The sequence below is a fragment of the Molossus molossus genome, unplaced genomic scaffold (genome assembly GCF_014108415.1).
Source record: "Molossus molossus isolate mMolMol1 unplaced genomic scaffold, mMolMol1.p scaffold_m16_p_4, whole genome shotgun sequence".
NCBI lineage: Eukaryota > Metazoa > Chordata > Mammalia > Chiroptera > Molossidae > Molossus > Molossus molossus.
The window spans coordinates 26,517,736-26,539,622 of NW_023425377.1; the positions used below are offsets into that span (position 1 = coordinate 26,517,736).

The 21,887-nt window shown below is 43.1% G+C and overlaps 1 pseudogene; it reads right to left on the reverse strand.

Annotated features, from left to right (window-relative positions):
• Positions 1 to 16,163: 16,163 nt before the first annotated feature.
• LOC118643526 lies at positions 16,164 to 16,709 on the reverse strand (annotated as a pseudogene).
• Positions 16,710 to 21,887: the final 5,178 nt, after the last annotated feature.

Below are 21,887 nucleotides of genomic sequence, written 5' to 3' on the forward strand. Positions count from 1 at the left end.
CTGGGTACATTTACAAGCCCTGCTTGCTAGGTTCCAAGACACTGACATCCTGTCATTTCCCCCCTCTCGCTCCAATTTCAAGTTGAAGTTTGATGTTGAATTAAAAATGTTGCCAGAGGCTGCCTGCAGGGCCCTCAGGCTAAAGCAGTGGCAGCATCTGCCAGGGGAGACCCACAGGTCCTTCTTCGGACCCTGGTAACGTGCAGCTGGCATCTGAGCCAGCAGAGGAGGAGAGAAGCCAGTGTGTGAAGGGAAATTCAAGGATCAGTACTTTATTTCTAAATGTTTATTGTTGAGAGTATTACAGAGGTCCCCAATTTTTCCCCCATTGTCCCCCTCAATCGAGTTCCTGCCCCACCCCAGGTCTTCACCACAATTCTGTGTGTCCAGCCTTGGCAAGTGCTTACCCATTTTATTTGAGGTTTATGATTAAATATCAGGGGGGAGGTATTTGATGTTCAGACTTTTCCAGTGGGGCGGGGGAGGGGGAGGGAACAGCTCCTTGGGGGAGAAACACCAGACCTGGTTAACTGTCTCAGGACCCTGGTCAGTGCTGTGAAGGGGACACGCACAGAGCTGATCAACACATTCCTTTCACGAGGTAGGGCTGTTTGTTGAGAGAAGGTGCTGTGGATGCTCGGCGAACAGGAAAACCCTCTGCGGCCCTGAATTCAACGGCATGCCTGTTTAAGCAGAGAGCTGGAAAGACACACAGCACTGGAGACAGGAGTTGCCTCCAGAAAAAGAAACTGGGTGGCCGGGCGACAGGGTGACTGGGTGACTGGGTGACTGGGAGACAGGAGAGGGAGGCAGACTTACTTTCTACTGTAGATTCTTTTGCTGTTTGGTTGGCTTTAACATAGTTTGTACTGTGTGCATGATTTACCTTTCGACGTCATAAACAAACAAACAGACTCCAAGGAATCCTGGCTCCTGGGACACATCCTCTAGAAAAAGCACTGTGCTCATGGCGGCCATTCCTTATCCCTCAGCGCGTTAAAGCCCACTGAGTCTTTTCACTGAGCACAGCTGATGGCCTCATGTCTCCTGCACAGTACTTAGCCCTTAAAAATACCAAAGAACGTTCACATCAAAGAACCAGCAAGTCTTACGTTACCGTCTTGATGACTGGTGTGTGGTGTATGTTCTGGATGTGGAAGAGAAGTGATAGCCTCAGATGGGCTATGTAGCTGCCACTTCATGGGCCTGGCTTTCGCAGGGTCTTGTGACTGCACTAGTATTTATAAGTGATGTCATACAGGTGTCCCTCGCCACTTCGCGCTTCGACTTTCGCCACTTCGCTCTATCGCGGTTTTTTTCAAATATATTCATTAAAAAGTTGATCGAGACAGTGAAAATGATACAACGTGCGCTCGGTTGTCTGAGTCAATTATACACCCCTGTGTTACAATTAAAATTAAAATTACTGTATGTATGGACTGTAGGCCTGTGTGTTCAAGCACCCCAGGACTCCTTCAACGCCAGGTGCAACCGCTAGAGTCTGGAACGGATTGACTGCGATAAACGAGGGACGACTATATATAATATACTTATAACACATTTAAATTAATATACTTACATCATTCCAGCTCGTTCTCAATTCCAACTGCGCTGCCTTGGACACTCGCTAGCTGAGCTGCCTTGGACGAATGATGTAACCTCTCTGAGCCTCAGTTTCTTCATATGTAGAATGAAGGCTAATAGTAGGACCTGCCTCACAAGGTTGTTATGAACTAAATGGTCGTGCAGAGAGCCTGCCACATGAGTGCTCAACAGACATTCTTCTTCTTATTATTTTTATTGCTACTATCCTTGAAGAAAACAAAACGCTGACACCGTAAACCGACTCATAGGTATACTGAGGAGGAAACATGGAAGAAGTGTGGAAACGCGCTCCAGGTTCCAAGGTCTAAATATCCTCCTAAGCAAATCCACTCTTGTAAGCAACACCTTCCCAAGCAGCATGCCTCTCCGTGTCTTTATTCCGATGCCTCCCTTTATTTTACTTCCCTTAACTCCACACCTTTCTCCTCCACGAGCTGTCTTACACAAAAGCAATAACGGAGACAGTCACCGTGTCCTGTGAGTGCCTGGGAGTTAGCTTTTACTGTTCTCGGGTAAAAGCAGCTCCTGGTGACAGTTCTGGTAGATTACAGATGCTGGAGAATCCATGAGGAATAGACGGGCCTAAAATTGCTCATTCTTTTCTTTCTTTCTTTCTTTCTTTCTTTCTTTCTTTCTTTCTTTCTTTCTTTAACAAATAACTACTGAATGCCTTCTAGGGGCCAGCAATCTTCTAGAACTTTTGTTCTAAACTGGGGACTATTCTACCCCCCAGGGGACATTTGGCAGTGTCTGGAGACACTAGGGAGATTAACTGGCAACCAGTGGCTCGAGGCCGCGCATGCTGCCAGCCATCCTTCCGCGCCCAGACCAGGGTCCCATCACAAAGAATGATTCAGCCTGAAGGTCAAGAGAGCTGGGGGTGAGAGACCCTGTTCGAGAGACTGGGGAAAGTCAGATCCCAAAAAAAGACAAAGAGCCCCGCTCTTTTTTTTTTTTTTAGTTTTCACCTGAGGACATTTTTGCACTTATCTTCAGATAGAACGGGAGGGAGAGAGAGAGAGAAACATGATGTGAGAGAGAGACATCGACTGGTTGCCACCCGCACTACCCCAACCAGGGCGGGGGACAAACTGCAACCAAGGTTCGTGACCTTAGCGGGAACCGAACATGGGTCTCTCTGGTCCACGGGCCAACGCTTTAACCGCTGAGCCAAACCAGCCAGGGCCCCTCACTCTTGTAGAATATAAAATATATAAACTTATATTCAACAAGGAGTCAGAAAATAGACTGTAAAAATAATAAGTAAAATAGAAGGTATTAGGTACTAATGAAAAAAGACAAAAGTAAACAAAGTCAGGAGAATCAAGAATACTGAGCATGAGGAGTAAGGTATAGAATGGTCAGAAGGGAGCGGGTAAGGTTTGAGCAAATATTTAAGGGAGGGGAGGAAAATAGGCAAATAGTTATCTGTGGAAAAGCACCCCAGGCAGAGGGAACAACTACAGTAAAGACCCTAAGGCAGAGTGGCTGGGGATATTCCTGTGGCAGCAAGGAGACCAGAGTGTGGAACAGAGTGAGCCAGGGTTGAGCGGTAGAGACCAGGGTCAGAGAGCAAGCAGGAATCTCGGTCACGCACGGCCTTGTGGGCCACTGTAAAGACTTTGATATTTACCCTGAGGAAATGGTTTTGCACAGACACACAACATGATTGGACTTATATTATCCTGTTTGTTAAGAATAGACAAGTGAGAGGCAAGGGTGGAAGCAGGAGAAACCCATTTGTTAGGGGGTATTGTAAGGGGATGACAACCTGGGTTGGGGTGGTAGCCATGGAGACAGTAAGAATTGGGCAGATATCATTTGAAGGAAGAGCTAACTGGATTTGCTAATGGATTGAACTGGAAAATGATTCTGGGGGTTTTGGCCTGAGCAACTGAAAGAATGGAATTACTATACACTGGACTGAGACGTGGAAGTCTGGGGCTAAAGCAGGTTTGGGGGGGATGATCAGCAGTTCAGTCTTGGATGCACTAAGTTTCAGGTGTTTGAATGAAGATGTCAAATCAGCAGCTGGATACCCAACTCAGGAGAGAGATGAAGGCTGGAAATGGACATGTGTGATCAACAGAATGGAGATGATCAGGAGAGTGTGTGACGATGGAGATGAGGGCCAGGGACTGAGCCTGGGCACTGCAATGAAGAGCCCGGAGGAAAAAAGGAAGAACTTGCAAAGGAGAATGTGAAGGGTTGCCAATGAGGTAGGAGAAAACCTAAAGAACGTGTCATCCTGAAAGTAACGTGGAAAAGTGTATCAAAGAGCAGGGAGTAATCAACTGTTCAAATACTTCTAATGGATTTAGGATGCTGGGGACGATTATTAACCATTAGATTTTGTCACGTAGGTGTTCTTGACAAACATGATAGAGCAATTTGACTGGATTAGGTTCAAGAGAAATTAAGAGAAGAGGAATTGAAGACAGGAGGCATAGACAATTCCTGAGAAGTTTTGATGACAAAGGGAGCAAAGAAATGGGCCCATTGTCCCTGGTGAGGGGAATGGGGTCAAGAGAAAAACTTTGTAAGAGGAAACCAGTCTGCTGTAGAGAGCAAAAAGATAATATGTACAGAGAGAGGACAGATTTGCTGGAATCAGGTCTTGAAGTGAGAGGAGAATGGATTTAATACAGAAGCATTAGATAAGAGTATAGAAAGTTCATCCATGACAACATAAAGGAAGGAAGGCAGAGTAGGTGGGTAAAAGAGTTGAGAGGTTTGGGTTTGGTTGCTGATTAGTACTTCAGTTTTCTCACTGAAAGATAAAACTGACTTACCAGTTGAAATTGAGGATTGTGGAGGAGGTATTAGAGACTTGGAGAGGAAATGCGTGTATGTGAAGAAATTGTCTTGGATGTAAGAAGTTGAATGAACCGAAGACAAGTAATACTATTGCCTGGTAGGGGCCACTTGAGTTTCAAAGTCATTCTTTTAAGATGAGACCAATCAAGGTGGTTGTGGGATTTCTCCAGGACATTCAGCTGCATGAATATAAGTTCAGAGTAGGTAGGTGTTTGTGTTTGATTGAATGGAAGCTATGGTTTTCATTGAATTTGATGAAGTGAAAGAAGAACAAAGGAGTTGAGAATATATGAAAAACAATAATTATAATAATTCCTCTCATAATTGAAGCTATTCATCTTTTAATAGTGTACATTTTCATAATGTAGGCATAATCTTGTAACATCGAAATGGGTAAAAAGCACTTCATTGAGTCAGCTGGATCCCAAATTGGGCAAGCTTTTCATGAATTCATAGAACCAACATAGGTCTGGAGGTGTTACCTTGTCCCTTCTTCCATCTGCTCTCCTAAGCAGGTGAGACTCTTGCTTTTTGTGTCTCTCAAGGTGATGCCACCGTTTCCACAGAGAAAGCAAGACTAACATTTAGTAACCCAAGTTACAGAAATATTTCCCAAATAGCTTAATCACACTTCCCTTCTCCCACTTAAACATTTTCTCTTCTTGCATTCTTGGTAGTAATAAGGAATGACTTGCCAACTTTCCTCACATTCTTTCATGCTATTAATTCATTCAAGAACTACACCATGAGTACTAACTATGAACTAGTGACTAGGTATAGAATAGTGGGAAACCATGGTCCTTTATTTATCTCCTGACTATACAGCCATGTGCTAAACACATGTGATTTCAATGTGCTGTGATAGGGCTATGATTAGAGGAGAACAGAACCTTATATGAACACATGACACTGAGTTAGAGGCACACACTCAGTTGATGAGGAGTAGGAGGGGGGGAAGCTCATGAAAGTCTTCAGGAGGAAGGGATGTGGAAGCTGAGCAGGAGTTGGGTGAAAACAGGAGGGAAAAGAGCATTCCAGGCACCGTGAACATGTGTGGAAAGCTGGTGGAGAAAGGGAGCAGGATGCAAGAAGTTCAACAGGCCAGGAGCATAGGGAGGCAGGAGAAAACAAAGATGAGGCTGGAGAGGCTAGCAAGGGAATGTTAGGAAGGGTTGGCCATGTATACCAAGGATTTGGGCTTTGTCTTAAGGGCAGTGGAAACATCGATGGGATTTAAACAGAGAAGTGAGATCGTTCATTTGTACTTTTGACAGGCTCACTCTGGCTGCCCGGTGTGGGTAAAGGGATGGAGGACATCAGAACTAGACAGAAGATTGTCACAGGCCTAGAGGGAGAGATGACAGTGACCTGAATTAGGAATGTGGCAATGGAGCTAGAGAGAAACAATGAATTTAAGAGATGTTTTAGTTCATTGAATTGATAGGTCTTGGTAATTTATTGACTTTGGAGAATCAAGGAAAAGGAAGATTCAAAGAGGAAGCAGCAGTTTCTGATTATGAAAACTGATGGCTGGTGATGCCATTTGCAGAAATATGACACACAAAAACATAAATCAGTTTTGGAAACGTTGGGTTGAAATTCTCATGACATCGCCAAAAGAATATTCTTGAGGGTCATTTTACATAGGATCCGACACTCAGGGAGGTCTGACAGAGAAAGAGTGAGATACACATTTAAGAATGATCTGCAAACAGAGTGTAGTTGAAGTCATGGGAGTGGATAAAACAACCCATCATCTGTGTGGAGTATAAAGACAGGAAGACCTAAGCCAACCCCTTGAAGAACATCGGTATTTAAAGGATGAGCAGAAGGAGAAGCTTCCAAAGGATGCTGAGAATAATCAGCCAGAGAAGTAGAAGAAAAAAAACCCCAGAAGAATGTGAAATCATGGAGGCCAAAGCAAGAAAGTGCTTTAAAAAGGACGGTGTGGTCAATAGTGTTAAATACAGCCAAGAAACAGAATAAAGTGTGACATCACTAAATTTGACTAGGACAACCATGAGGGAAAAAAACAAACCACAGTGAATTAAAGAATGACTAGATGAGAAATTGTAGACAACACTTGTAAGCAATTATTTGAAAAAGTTTATGTCTACATGTTAAAAAAAAAAGTGGATGTCTGGCCAGGGAGCTCAGCTGGTTAGAGAGCTGTCCCAATACACCAAAGTTGCTGGTTCTATCCCTGGTCAGGGCACATATACGAATCAACAAGTGAATGCATAAATGCACAAATAAGTGGAACAACAAATCTCTCTCTCTCTTTAAAAAAAAAAAAAAAAGGAGAATTGGGTGCAAATCTTCACACAATTATCTCTTAAAAGACATATTGGTCTTAGGTGTCAAAGTATTTCAGGGGAAACATTTTCACATGAGTTGCCAAGATAATTTCCTCAACTCTCCATCTTGCATGAAAGCATAAACTCAGCCACAGTTATTCTAACTGAGCTCCAATTTCCTTTTTTGGGCAAAATTCTGTTATCTAATTGGGTACTACAAATCTATCACCTATGAATCATTTTGGTGACTATCTTCAGAATGTTTTCCAACTTCTTCAAGTTGCTCTTTAACCACTGAAGCATCATGAAATGGAAAGTTACATAGTAGGGACTCATCATCTACGTGAGGGAAACTGACTGGTTAACTTAAGAAAGAAAAAAAAAGAAGGGAGTTTATCAAAAGGCTATGAAGGAGCTCACACAAACCCAAAAAGCAAAAGAACCAGAAAGGACAGAAACCAATGCATCTTGGGGCATCTATGTGGCAGGAACTAATAGGAACAATCTCTTGAGAGTAGAACTCTTGGGATACAATGTGCCCGTCCTGGGTCACAAACCTACCTTTGACCAGGAGAGAGGACACCTTGATTGACAGTCCCATCAAAAGGAGTGAATGACCCTCAAAGGAAACTGAGGTGCCAGAAAGGGAATACAGGCTGGGCATTTACCATAGCCCCTAAGAGATTCAAATCCTGGAGCATCTAGCTGCATGCAAGACCTCATATGGTTGAGCCTTGAATACTATTTATTCAGACCATGATTCCCCACAGTGTGGCTTTCCTCCCCAGTAACATTCCTTTGGCTATGATTTCTACCTGTCTCTTCATTTTCTACCCCCTTGCTAGGCTTGGACATATAGACAAATCTTTATGCACTATAGAAAAACATGCTGTTGCCATCTTTCTGGTCAATCTCCCTCCTTCCTCCAAATTAGAGTTTGAAATCCCCAAATTCAGCCTGGGACATTGATGGATGGAACATCTGAGCTCCAAACCTCCCTTACCTGGCTCATTTGATTAGTGGAGACAGCTGAAATAAAAAATTCAGACCCCAAAGTATGTTGTGAGTCTGGATGATTCCATTTGGCTGAATCCCCAGACAGAGGAACTGGAGAGCTATCAAATACCCACTTTCCTTTGTGCTGGGAGTATGCAGCAAGCTGAGAATCCTAATGCTTTTGTAGGAAATAACCTCACACAGTCTACTGTTATCCTAGACTACAATTGTTCTTTTACATCCCAGTCATCACTTAATTGTATGCAAAAAGAAATGTCAAGATCTTTCTTATTTTAACTCAATCATGGAGAAATAGTTGCTGAGCAAAAAGGTTATAAGCAAATATATTTTGCAAAACAGATGTGTTTCTGGAAAGATACATGTAAATGATCTGGGGAGTTGTTTTGTTTTGTTGTCAGATTAACTAATACCCTTTTTCCCATTGGCTAATGAGTTCAGAATGGCATTATTTCTGCCTAAACTTCTAAGTCTCCAGAAGCATGATAATATGACAATGAAATGTTCTGGCTTTTGAAGCTCAAGTTTGAATTCAACTCCACTTTTCACTAGTTATATTCTCCTGAGCATGTTATTTAATGTGTTTGAATCCCATTTTCTACACTTGTGAAGCAGAGTTTGTTCTTGTCTTAGTGACCAATGCACAGCGATGCACAGTGCTTAGCACAGAGGAAACAGCCAATGAATTTCAGCAGCTACATTACTTTTAGTTCTTGTCTAAATTTCTGTGCTCTCCCATTAGGTCAAACACCACTTGAAAAGAATTCTTTAAACAACATTTCATTGTAAATTTAGAAAATGTTTATTGTAGAAATTTTTTAAAAAGAATAAAGTATAATACCAAAAAGTGACCCCTTATGCCACCTCTGAGAGATAGCCATCCTTAACATCCTAATGTTATGGACGATGCTCTTTTTTTTGCATTCAGTTCTTCAAAGTACTAAAAAAACAAAACAAAAAGACAACTGTAATTAAAGGAACCCTGCTCATACAGGCGAATCTTTTCTTTAAAAATTTTTAATTGAAATATAATTCATAAAACTCACCCTTGTAAATTGTACTAGTCAGTGGCTTTTAGTACATTTGCAAAGTTATATAACAATCATCATGCCCTGGCCAGTTTGGCTCAGCAGTTGGAGCGTTAGCCTGCAGACCAGAAAGTCCCAGGTTCAGTTCCCACTAGGGCCACATACTACCCAAAAAAAAAAATCATCACTACCTTATTTTAGAACATTTTCACCATTCCCCAAAGAAACCCGTACTGATTAGTCATCAATCCATATTCCCCACTCTCCCCAGTCCTTGGCAACACTGATCTACTTTCTATCTGTAAGGACTATTCTAGACACTTCATAGAAATGAAATCATTTAATAGATGGCCCTTTGTGTCTGGTTTCTTCCACTTAACGATGTTTTCAAGGTCTCTCCATGTTGTAGCATGTGTCAGTACTCCATTCTTTTTCATGGCTGAATGATATTCCATTTATGGGTATAACATAATGTGTTTCTCCATTTATTAGTTGATGGATGATTTTACTTTCTAGATATTATGAATAATGCTGTTATGAACAGTCATGTACAAGTTTTTGTGTTGACAGTTGTGGTGAATCCTTTTGTAAAGGAAAAAGTTTTGAAAATTTAATAGATCTCTAAAATGCTTGCCTTAAAGCAGTTTAAATTTGTTAGTAAATATTTCATTCATAGAGAAAAGCACAGAGAATATAATAAAACCAAGGACCTATCACACAAATAAATAAATTGTAATATTTTAACATTCTTGTTCCAGACCCAAATATTACACTGAACATAATCCTTGAACCCACCTCCCATCCCATTTCTTCCACCCACCATGAAGTAATCACTATCTTAATGCAAATTAAAAAGTTAATCCTGCTATATAAGTATCCTTTACCAATACTAAATTTTTAAGTTTATCTGTGTTGCTACAGTGCTGCTTTGGTGTATTGATTTAATCTGTTGTACAAAACCCCATGATAGATTTATTCATTCTCCTATGGCTGGAGCTTTAGATTGTGTCCTGGGTTTTGTCAGTCTAAACAGTGATGCAGCAAACATCCTCATACATGTTATTTTGTGACTCTCACCTGGGTTGTGAGATATGTACATCCTCAACTTTAATTGGTTTTTCCATATTGCTCTCATAAGTCAGATTTTCTCATTTCAGGCACACTTGTGCATGGCCCTGCTGAAGCAATAGTGTCTGTATAGCTTGTAAGCTCCTTGACTGCGGGGCCCATGCAGTCTCTAACATGGCCTGAATGGGAAAATTTGCTTTGGGAAAATATAAAAAGAACACAATTTACAGTGTTATGGCTTGAATTGTGTCCTCCAAAAAGATGTTGAAGTCCTAACCCCTAATACCTGTGAATGTGACCTTATTTGGAAATATGGTCTTTGCTGATGATCAAGTTACGATGACTGTATCCCTATTTTAAAAAAGAAAGTGGGACACAGAGACATGTTCATAGGGAGAACACCAAAATGAAGTCAGAGATTGGGGTGATGCATCTCCAAACCAAAGAATGCTGAGGTTGCCAGAGACCCACAAGAATCTAGGCCTAGAACAGTCTCCCTCACAGCACCCAGAAGGAACCGACCCTGCTGACACCCTGATCTAGGATTCTAGCCTCCAGAACTATGAGGCGATACATTTCTGTTGTTTAAACCACACTGGCTGTGGTACTTGTTACAGCAGCCCCAGGAAGCTAATACACACTGGAATGAGTCATCTTGGCATCCAAATTAAAGATCAATCATCTGAGGTTAGTGGATATCTGCTTTAGCATCAATTTCTGTTCCATTTGTCACCCTGGATTGTTTCTTTTTGTTGTGGTTGTTAGTTTTGTTTTGTCTTGTCTTTTTGAGCTCAGTGGATGGAGCCCTTCATTTTCCTTTGATCATAAAACATTTGTACAGCCATTTGGTTATTAGCTGTCATTCGATATAACCAAGACCATTTACCTTTCCCCTGCTTAATATGTAAGATCACTTTTCCAGTTCTGGTATTCAGTGCTCATAGGGAAGATACCTGATTAAGTTTAAGAGACATCCTTGATTCCAAGGAGTTTCCGGATTCAAGGGGAAACTCTTGGCGAAAACTTGCCTACAGAAAGTATATGGGAAGAAAATATTGGTCAAGGACTCTTTGTTATCCTACTTCTTACGCCTAAGACATGTTGATCCAGTAGGAAAGATAATTCTGGGGTCATAGTGTAGGCTCCTGACTAGAAAGCCAAGTGGAATGTCCATAAAAGAAAGATTGGGGAAATTCAGGCAGAGCTATGAGTAAAGCAATAGGATTGGAATGGCCTAATTATTATATATTTTGAATAGCAATAGAAAAAACATCAATTTGCCCTGGTCGGTTTGATGTATTGGCCTGCGGTCCCGAGAGACCTGGGTTCGGTTCCCACTAAGGGCATGTACCTCGGTTGCAGTTTGTCCCTGGCCCTAGTTGGTTGTGCAGGTGGCAGCCACTCGATGTGTCCCTTTCAAGTCGATGTTTCTCTCTCTCTCTCTCTCTCTCTCTCTCTCTCTCTCTCTGTTCCTCTCTCTCCCTCCCACTCTACCTGAACAAAAAATAGAAAAATGTCCTCAGGTGAGGATAAAAAAAAAGAAAGAAACAAAGAAAAAACATCAATTATGGGATTCTGTACAACAGAGTCATGAATGAACCAGAAGTACATGTAGCAACATGGACAAATCTTAAAAACACGAGTTGTTTAAGGATAGATAAATAGCAAAAACAATTTTTTAATGTACACGAGTAAAATAGCCACACATTTAGTTACTTCTGGAAGAATGTGGATAGCAGGAAAAAAGTATAGTGACTTTGGAAACACTTGGAAAGTGCTCAAAACTTTGTGCTCACTAACAACCTTGTACCCTGTCAGGCAAGTTTACAGACATTATCTCTAAATGGTCCCAATAGTCTCAAAAAGGTAGATGATTTTCTTTTCTCCATTTTGCAAGTGAAGAAACTGAGGCACAGACAGAGTAATTAGGTTTCCAAGATCTCACCAACGGTGAGTTCCAGCTCCGGAGCCTGCGCTCTTAAAATCTACACTGTAGGGTCTTCTACAAATGTCAGAAATACTAAATTGCTAGTGTTATTACAAGAGAACTGAGCCAGATTCAGTTCTTCTGTTAGAAACTCCTTTGAAAAAAGCAGGCAGCTTTTCTGGAAAGATCGCCTATGCCCACTTGAACCTCAAATATTACCGTTGGCTTATAGGACAGCTAAGCTCTTCCATAACGCAGGGAGAAGAGGGGTAAATGGTAGCATTTAGCTTTTGTGACTGAACTGAGGGGGCCTTGGAACCCTTCCACCCACTTGAAAAACGGTCACCCATCTGACATTAATAGAAAAAGACCATTAAAAAGCTTTATGCTATTCTGTTCTCCTGGTTCGGGTCCCTCTTTGCCTTTGTTGCTGCTGGCATTTGATAAATTATGGATGCGCCTAGGTGCTGCTGTTCCCTGGTTTCCTCTGTAGTGCCGCACGCTCCCCGGGCCTGCATCGCATCCTTCCTCTGAGCGGCGGGCCGCGCGGCCCAGACCCCACATCAGTGTAATTAGCGCGCCGCACACAGCTCGGGTGTCAGGACTGCTTCCCCTCACTGCCAGCCCTCTGCCAGCCCTCCGCCAGCCCCTGTCACTCACGCCAGAGCCAGCCAGGCGGCGGCAAGGCCAGCAGCGGGGCGCGGGCAGCGGAGAGGGGATGCTCAGGTGCTCCGGGTGGATACTCAGGGGCCTCTGCTGCCAGCGTGGGTCGGGGGGCAACTCTGGGGGTTGGCAGCAGCCTCAGACAGCGTCTGGTCGCAAAGGCAGACGATGTGGGAAGGAGGGACATTAATACCTGCCCCTTGACTGGCTACAGAGGAGGGGTGAATGGAAGGTGGTGGAAAACTCCGAAGGAGCCTAGAGCTGGATGGATTAGGGGAACCCGCAGGCCAGTGTTTCCCCAAATATGCTGCTGGTGAAAAGTGTAGTTGAGTGGTGATGCAGAGTATCTGGGTGGTGTGCTAAGGAGCACATCTTTATTTTAATGGATTGGTATTTATTTTAAAGTTGATAGATATGGATATGGATATAGATATAGACATAGACATAGATGCATAATCTTGCTCATCAAACTCACAATTTTATGAAGATTGTTGTTAAAGTAGATATACTCTCGCATTCAATTTGATTTTAAAGGAAAATGAAATTATGCACAGGTGCATGCAGACCCAGCAAGGATGATAAAGGGCACACCCATGACAGAGGTTTGGGGAGAATTGCAAGAGGGCCAGGGATTCCTAACTGTTTGGCGGCTCATGGATGCCTATAAGAACTTGATGAAAGCAGATGACTTGCCCCTCTCTCAGAAAAAATGTACATACTTACAAATTTAGGGTACAAATACAAGGGTTTTGTGGGTGCTCTGAATGTCATTCCTTGGCCCTTAAGGAATACACAGACACCAGATTGAGACCCTCTGAACTATACTGTTAGCTCCTCAAAGGCAAGTCCTCAGCCTTTCTCCTTCCTGCTTCCCACACACTCAGGAGATGCTCAAAATGTTTGCTCAAGAAATCAAATCCTTTTTTTTTTCCAGAAGGCCCCTGAGAGATCAATGGATTTGTTCAAGATCACAAATTTAAGGCCAAACCTCATGTCTCCTGATTCCCAGCTACTCCACTAAATGTTCCTGTCTCCTACCTACCTCTATTTTTTTTTTTAATCCTTACCCAAGGATATTTTTCTATTTATCTTCAGATAGAGTGGGAGGAAGAGAGAAGAAGAAAAAGAGAGAGAGAGAGAAACATCGATGTGAGAAGGACACATCGATTGGTTGCCTCCCGCATGACCCTGACCAGGGCCAGGGACAAACTGCAACTGAGGTATCGAACCCTTGGCTGGAATCGAACCCATGACTCATTGGTCCATGGCTCAACACTCTACTGCTGAGCCAAACCAGCCAGGGCCCGCCTCTATCTCTTTAACCACCCCACAACTTCTTCTGCCTATTGCCTGCACCCTCTCCCCCAAATCCAGGACTTTGGGATTCTAGAAACAGAGGGAACAGTAGAAGGTGAGAAGGAAAGGTAGCAAAGGATCAAAGACAATGTCAAGCTTGGCCCTGGGCCCTGCCTCCTGACACTCCCCCCCCCCCCCAAGCACCCTGGAAGGGCTGCTCTGGCCAATAAAAGAGAGAGAAGGTGCTGACCCCAGGGCCACCCTCTGTGCCATTTGTCAGCGATGGCATGGAGGAAGGAGACAGGCATATAGATTTAATTTGCTTGGAGTGTTCCATCTAAGCCCCTTTCCCGGATGGCTATGAGACGTACGAAGTTTACATAAGAAACCCGTTAATGCTTCATCTCTGGGGTTAATATTTAATTAGACAGTTTTTAAAAAATGCATACTATTGCCAGGGAGACTGCTTCAGTGCTTGTCTCCTTCCTCTGGGATGCGGTGTGCAGACACAGAATTCTGAGCCCCTCACAGTTCCCCTGAAAACCCTTGCCACTGGCGACTCTGGACTGGGCACGGGGTGGGGAGCAAAGGCCCACGAAGAGCCCACGTGTAGAAGGCTTTAAAAACTGTTGAATCTCCTCCAAGGGGTTAGTCAGAGACCACCTGGCTGACTACCTACACCCAGTATCAGGGACCTCACTATTCCGAAGGCAGTTTATCCAATTTGGGGACCATTCTGATGGTGCCAGGGGCTTTCTGTAACTTAAGATCAAATCACTAGCTTCTAGTAGTCTTGGTTCAACAACTTACGGCCACAGAGACCAAGTCTAATTCTTCTATTATGTAAGTTTCTAGCTATCATCCTTATTTGAGCATTTACATGTGGGTAGGTCATGTGCTAAGCAATTTACAAACACCTCTCATTTAATCCACACACGTCCACGTTGATGTAGGTATCATTATCGTTCTCATTTTACAAATGACCTGATGAAGGCCATACTGCGAGGACTCGTCAGAATGGGATTTCAACACACCCTGGTGTGTCTGACTCTGTATCCTGTGATTTCTACTGTAACGCCACACAGATTCTCTCTACTTTCCCTCAAGAGCCCTTAAGATATCGGAAGTAAGCACTTATGTTCCCTGCCTTCTCTGGCCTCTCTGATGATTCTCTTTCTAGGCTAAGCATCTTGGGTCCCTCCAGTCCCAAGTACGTGATTTCTGCCACCCCATCACTAGGGGCCAACACTGGCGATTCTCCTATACCCACATTCCACCCGCGTTATGCCCCATTTCATTCCTACTGGGCGGTTCAGAACAACACCTGCCTTTTATCCCCTGGTCAGTGAGATGGAATGAAGTTTCTGTTCGTTCACATTTTATCTTTAGGCTTAACTGAAACCCTCATGCATTTTTGTTGCATGATATTTTTTGTTGTTGATAAGCTGTTTTCCAATCTCTTTTCTTTGCAACTGTGTGTTTAGAACTATACATACATTTTAATTTGCATTTCTCTCTGTTTAAATTCCATCTTTCAATTTGGTTCATCATTCCAACCTCTTGAGACCTTTCAGAATTTGGTACTCATAAAATTTGTTCTCAACTCCCAGCTCTGTGCTGTTTCCAAACAGAATACACCTGCCTTCCAGGTCGCAGGGTTGTTGATAAACATTGAACGGAAGTGAAGAGAGAGTTCTGAAGTGACACGTGTTTGGCTATTGCAGGTTTTGTGTGTCCTTTCTGTCCACCTGACTTCAGCGCTGCACACCTGAGGGCTCGGATTTTGCTCTCAGGAAACCTAGACATGAGGCTGGAGGTAGCAAGGAGCTAGAAGGTGGATCATTTCTGTTTGATTTCAGGACATCCTTTAAAAATATTTTGTGTTTAGATTTTTCATTAAGAAAATAATACACAAAGAATAGAGAAAACTTGGAAACTAGAGAACTGAAGGGGGAAAATCTAGCCATAATACCACCACCTTGATAAAAGTGCTAGCCACCATTTTATATATTGTATTTCTTTTTCAATATTAAGAGAATTGCACTCTATATGTCACTTTATACCTTTTTTTTTTTTAATTCCTCACCCGAGGACATTTTTGGATATCTTGTTCAGATAGAGGGGGAGGGAGAGAGAGAGAGAAACATCGATGTGAAAGAGACACATCCAGTGGTTGCCACCCACATGACCCAACCAAGGCCGTGGACAAACTGCAACTGAGGTACGTGCCCTTAGCGGGAACCGAACCCGGGTCTCTCTGGACCGCAGGCCGGCGCTCTAACCGTTAAGAAAATTTATTTGTACCTCTAGGGCAGAAATAGGGAAATGGTATGTTTGTACAAACCATACTTTTATGAAATGGATCCTCATACCACAGTCTGTTTAACACAGGCTTGTTGCGGACATTATTCCTGGATTTTTGAAATCCAGCCAACATAAATACCTCTGTTACTCTGCTTTGGCCTTCATAGCTGCTTCCTCTCTCAGACCATGTTTCTTTTCTAAGTTCAGGCTTGTTAAAGACAGGTGTCTTTTGACAGCCTTCTTGCCCTCAATGACCATCAAGATGCATGGCCACTGTCAGGCCAATCATTACACAGCTGACATCCACCCAGATCTTGTTCTTTGCAGCATCAAGCATCTCAAATGAGACAGTCTCTGGGATTTCATCTTTCTTTTTGAAGCGGCCTGCCCATACCGGGTCTTCCTCTCCCAATCCGTAGGTTTGTGTAATGGCACTCTGTGGCTGTAAGTATGGGGTGGAGCTTTTGGACTTTCCAGTGGTTTGGTGCAAAATTCATTTATTCTCTTCAAATCAGAGTTTCTGGTAAGCCTTAGAGAGGAGGAAGCATCTCTTGCACATAACCTAAAACACTTTCCCGCCGCCAGGAGCAGGCCAGAGGCTCCCCACAGCCCCCTACTCCACGGACCAGCAAGGCGTCTCCGGGGAGACGCTGGTGTGGGAGCACTCAATGTCTCTGAGTCTAAAACCATTCCTTTCAATAGCACTGTTTAATAACTAACTCTTGGCCTGGCTGGTGTGGCTCAGTGGTTAAGTGTTGAGCCATGCACCAGGAAGTCACCAGTTTGATTCCCGGCCAGGGCAGTGCCCAGGTTGTGGGCTGGATCCCCAGTGGGGGGCATGCAGGAGGCAGCCAATCGATGTTCTCTCTCATCGATGTTTCTGCCTCTCTCTCCCTCTCCCGTCCTCTCTCTCTAAAATCAATAAAGAAAAGAAATTAATAATTAACTCTTTTTTTGTCGGTCTCCACAGGGGTCCCTGATGTCTTGAGGGCTGGATCTATGTCTTGATTATCTTCTTCATAGCACTAGCTCACTGCCTGGCACACATGAAGAGTTCGTGAAGGCTCATTGAATTGATGGGCGAACACTCCACAGTTTGCTTTGGCATTTGTGTGTGGCTCCATGTGAATTATTTCTAAATTTTCAAGTTTGTCATTCATGCTCCTGTGAACATATGGCATTAGAGCATCTTAGATTTTCCACCACCCCTTCTCCCTGCATCTATGTTGGTGTTATTCATGTGCAAACTTTGGCAATCCAGCTCATGGGAAAAGATCAAATAACTCAGAACATGTGACCTATTCCATCAGCGCGGTAGCTTACCAGTAGGAGAACTTCGACTTGGATAAACAAACCAGGCAGGTAACCCTAAACTTGCCTTTCTTATTGGAAATTTCCACTCAGGTTATTCTATGCTAAGTAGTACCCCACGGGTTCCTGAAGAGAGGGCCCATTTTAATTCCTTCCACTGATCACAGACCTGAGCATGTCCAATTTGTTTACCTGCTGACGTCACCTAGTTTTCAAACAGCTTCTAAACACCTGATCAGTGAACAAATGATAATTCAATAATAGTAATAGATACATTTCTTTTTCACCTCTAATATGCCAGATACTTTACATATGTCATCAATCACATATTGTCACAGTACAACTCCCTGACGTAGCTCCTACTATTATCCCTATTGAATAAATGTAGAAACAGGGACTCAGAGAGGTAAGCAACTTGCCCAGGATTACACAGAAGAATATAGAGTAAAACATGTTTCATTTTATGGAATAAAATGATTATTTTTTTACCAATAATTAAATTTTTAAAAAAATATTTTTACTGATTTTTTTTTATTATTACTTAGAGAGAGAGGAAGGGAAAGTTAGAAACATCAATGTGACAGAGAAACATTGATTGGCTGCCTCCTGCATGCCCCCCACTGGGGATCAAGTCCACGACCCTGGCCATTATCAAACCAGGACCTCTCAGTCCATGGGGTGATGCTCAGTTCACTGAGCCACACCATCTGGGCCCAATAATTAAATATTAACTGCCAAAACTGGTTCTATGCATAGGTGGGAAAGTCACCTGCTTGAATGGTTTGACCAAAGGGATATTAAAATATTGTCCTGACCCCAAAACTTTACCTTCTCCTGCCATGGAGCCTGGAGATGCCATCATGAACTTAGTTCTTGAACCATGGCATTGCCTGTAAACAGTCCTTGCGAAAGAGAAATTAAATGGCCCCGGTTGGGGTAGTACATTAACATAGTTGTACCCTTTGATGTATCAACATAAATTACATTGTCAAATTAGATAGCCTCATGGTTCTCGACTCTGGCTGCACATTATAATTATTGTTTCTGAAGAGATTTTATTTATTTATTTATTTTTTATCCTCACCCGAGGACATTTTTCCATCTTTTGTTCAGGTAGAGTGGGAGGGAGAGAGAGGAACAGAGAGAGGAGAGAAACATCAATGTGAAGGGACACATCGAGTGGCTGCCACCTGCACGACCAACCAGGGCCGGGGACAAACTGCAACAGAGGTATGTGCCCTTAGCGGGAACCGAACCCGGGTCTCTCCAGACTGCAGGCCGACGCTCTAACCGCTGAGCCAAACCGGCCAGGGCTGTTTCTGAAGAGATTTTAAAAAATACTGCTGCCCAGTCTCACCCATCCCCTCTGAGATGCTGAGTCAATTGAGCTGAGCCCAGGCAGGTGTGAAAATCCCTGAGCCATTTTATAAGACCCTAAAAAAAAAGAGAGAGAGATGTAGAATAAGTAAGATTTGTTGAGAGTGTCCATTATGCTCCCAAATAAATATACGTAACTGGGAAATAGTTAATAACAATAAAATGGGAGTGGGAAGGCCCTGAAGATAAATTTTCTCTATGTGTTTGCCTTAGACCAACCTGTTTTGTTAGAATTTTATATTGAAATTCTCAGTACTTTCTTCCATCTTCTACCTAATTATTTACTTTTTTATTATTATTATTATGACAAGTGGGGTCTTAGTACAGGGTTGCAAGGCCTGGTTAAGTATGATGTGGGAGTAGCACTGGCCAGAGACAAAACTGAGATCAAGCTAAGCAATTCATTCTGCTCAGGTCTCACCATAGGAGGAGAAGCAGAGAATCAGAAATTTGGCCTGAAACAACAGGAGAGAGGGAATGGGTTTTGAATGCAGGAGAGCAGAATGGCGGAGAAAGGTCCTTAAAGCACTGACACATTGGCAAGGAAGGCTTTTATAGGCACCTGTGCATGACCTTAGGTAGGGAAGAAGCCACTGAAGCCAGTGAGGACACTAAGCCAGGCAGAGATTTCTCCCATCCTTGCAGGAAAATTAACCTGACATCTGAAGAAAGAATGATTTCTTCTGTTTATTTTTGGAAGAGGAAGCATTGAATTCCACTGTAGTTGTAGTGTTAAAAATCATTGATTGCTTACATTTTGCTAGATAGTGTTCAAACTATTTATCTTATTTAAACGCCATAGTATCTCTGTAACATAGTTACTACCCTTTTCTAGGTGGATATGGTCAGTTGGTACTCCACATCAATTTTCCTCCTCTTTTAGGTATCCTTTCCCGTTTTTGAGAGGCCAGAAAGCTAACAACTCATTTCCAGACTCCCTTGCAGCTAGCTAAGATTGTAGATGTGAGATAAATTTCATGAAGTAGATGCACTTGGGTAAGATTTAGATGACAGAAATTAAGTAAAGGGCAATTTTCTGCTGTGTTTCTTGTTTTCACCTGGCAAGGAAAAATATAGAAGTACTAATATTTCATCTCCAGCTTCCAGGGGCAGTTGTAGTGGTAGTGGCAACTGGTTTCAGTGGCCCAGGGTCCAGAAAATTACACAAGCAAATGATACTTTCCTCATCTCTGGATAACAGCCAAGATAGTATGTTCTGGACCTCAGTTGTTCCAGTGGTGAGCTGCTGATTACTCCATAGTGACAAAGATTATAGCTCTCATACTATTCTGGGAGTCATTCCTACATGCCTAAACTACAGCCCATGCCTTCAGCCCTTCCAACAATTTTATAAGTTTGTTTGTTCATTTTCTTTGTTCATCCTCACCTGAGGATTTTTTCTGTTGAATTTTAGAGAAAGTGGAAGGGAAGGAGGAAGGGGGAGAGAGAGAGAAAGAGAGAAACATCGATGTGAGAGAGACACATAGATTGGTTGCCCCCTGCATGTGCTCCAACTGGGGTTGGGGAGTGAACCTGTATTGCAAGTCCGTACCCTGGACGGGAAATCAAACCCAAGGCACTGTGGTGCACAGTTTGATGCTCTAGCCATTGAGCCACACTGGCCAGGGCTGTAAGTTCTTAATTCATAGCATTAAATTCCTCTGTGCTGCCCTGGCTGGTTTGGCTCAGCGGTTGGAGCATCGGCCTGCGGTACAGAGAGACCCGGGTTCGGTTCCCACCAAGGGCACGTACCTCAGTGGCAGTTCGTCCCCAGCCCTGGTTGGTCGTGCGGGTGGCAGCCACTCGATGTGTCCCTTTACATCAGTGTTTCTCTCTCTCTCTTCCTCTCTCTCCCTCCTGCTCTATCTGAACAAAAAATGGAAAAATGTCCTCGAGTGAGGATAAAAAAAAATCCCTCTGTGCTTCAAAATTCCTAGTGTGATTTCTTTTTCAAAAAAGTACTATTAATTTTTTTGTTAATCCTCAACCAAGAATATTTTTCCGTTGATTTTTAGATAGAATGGAAGGGAGGGAGGGAGGAGGAAGGGAGGGCGAGAGAGAGAGAAACATCAATGTGAGAAAGACACATCAACTGGATGACTCTCGCATAACCCCGACCAGGGCTGGGGATTGAACCTGTAACCCAAGTATGTGCCCTTGACCAGGAATTGAACCCAAGACCCTTCGGTCGAGGGCTGATGCTCTAACCTCAGACTCAAACTGGCCAAGGGCACTAGGGTGATTTCTATATCCTACACTGAACCTTTTTCTTTTTCTTTTTCTTTTTTTTACAGATGAGGAAATTGAGTCCTAGAGAGTATAGATAGATTTCCAAAGTTGTATTGCTTGTTAAAAATAGATACAGAATTCTATACTTCATTAGACAAAAAGTACTCCAGAGTTTAGAAGAACAAGAATGAAGAATACACGGGTTATATTTCTCATAGATTTGACAAAGCAAAGTACTGCAAAGCCAAGTTCACATACACTCTCTTCCCACTTTTAAACGTATGAGTTGCACTTGTGATTGCGGTAAGTGCTTAACTTAATTGGTTTGCATCCATGCCGGGACCTCTGGGATGCCACTTACATAACTCATCCACAGGAGTCTGTCTTGCCAATAAGTACTTGCAGAGGCCTTCACTCCACAGCCACATTAAATACAGGGCTCTGTTCTCTGTAACTAGCTACTGGCCTCCCCTAACTCTTGGGGGTCAGAGAAACAAAGGGCAAAGGAACCAGAGCAGCGGACACAATTTGAGCACGTGCCATGTGCCAGGCTTGGCTCTGAGACCTGACTTTATTTTCTGGTGTAATCCTCACAACAACCCTAAGAGGAGCGTGCAGTTATTAACCACGTCTTTTGTAGAAAACTGAGGCACACAGAGATGAAGTCCCTTTGCCCAGGGTCAGACAGCCAGGAAGTGGTAGAGTCTAGATACCCCTGCCCCCAAAGTGCTCTCTCATTACAGTGCCATTCTGCCTCCCACTCATCCTCAGAATGCTTTGTTTTAATTTCAGGTACCATGGTAAACTGCACGGAATACTCCCCACAGTGAGGTCAGATATAAATAAACCAACAAGAAAAGTATGAATGATGGCCTCTTTAGTGTCAGCCCTCCTGCGTCTCGCCTCTCCCAGGCCTTGCTGAGACGGTGTTTCTACCTGCTCCGACAAGCC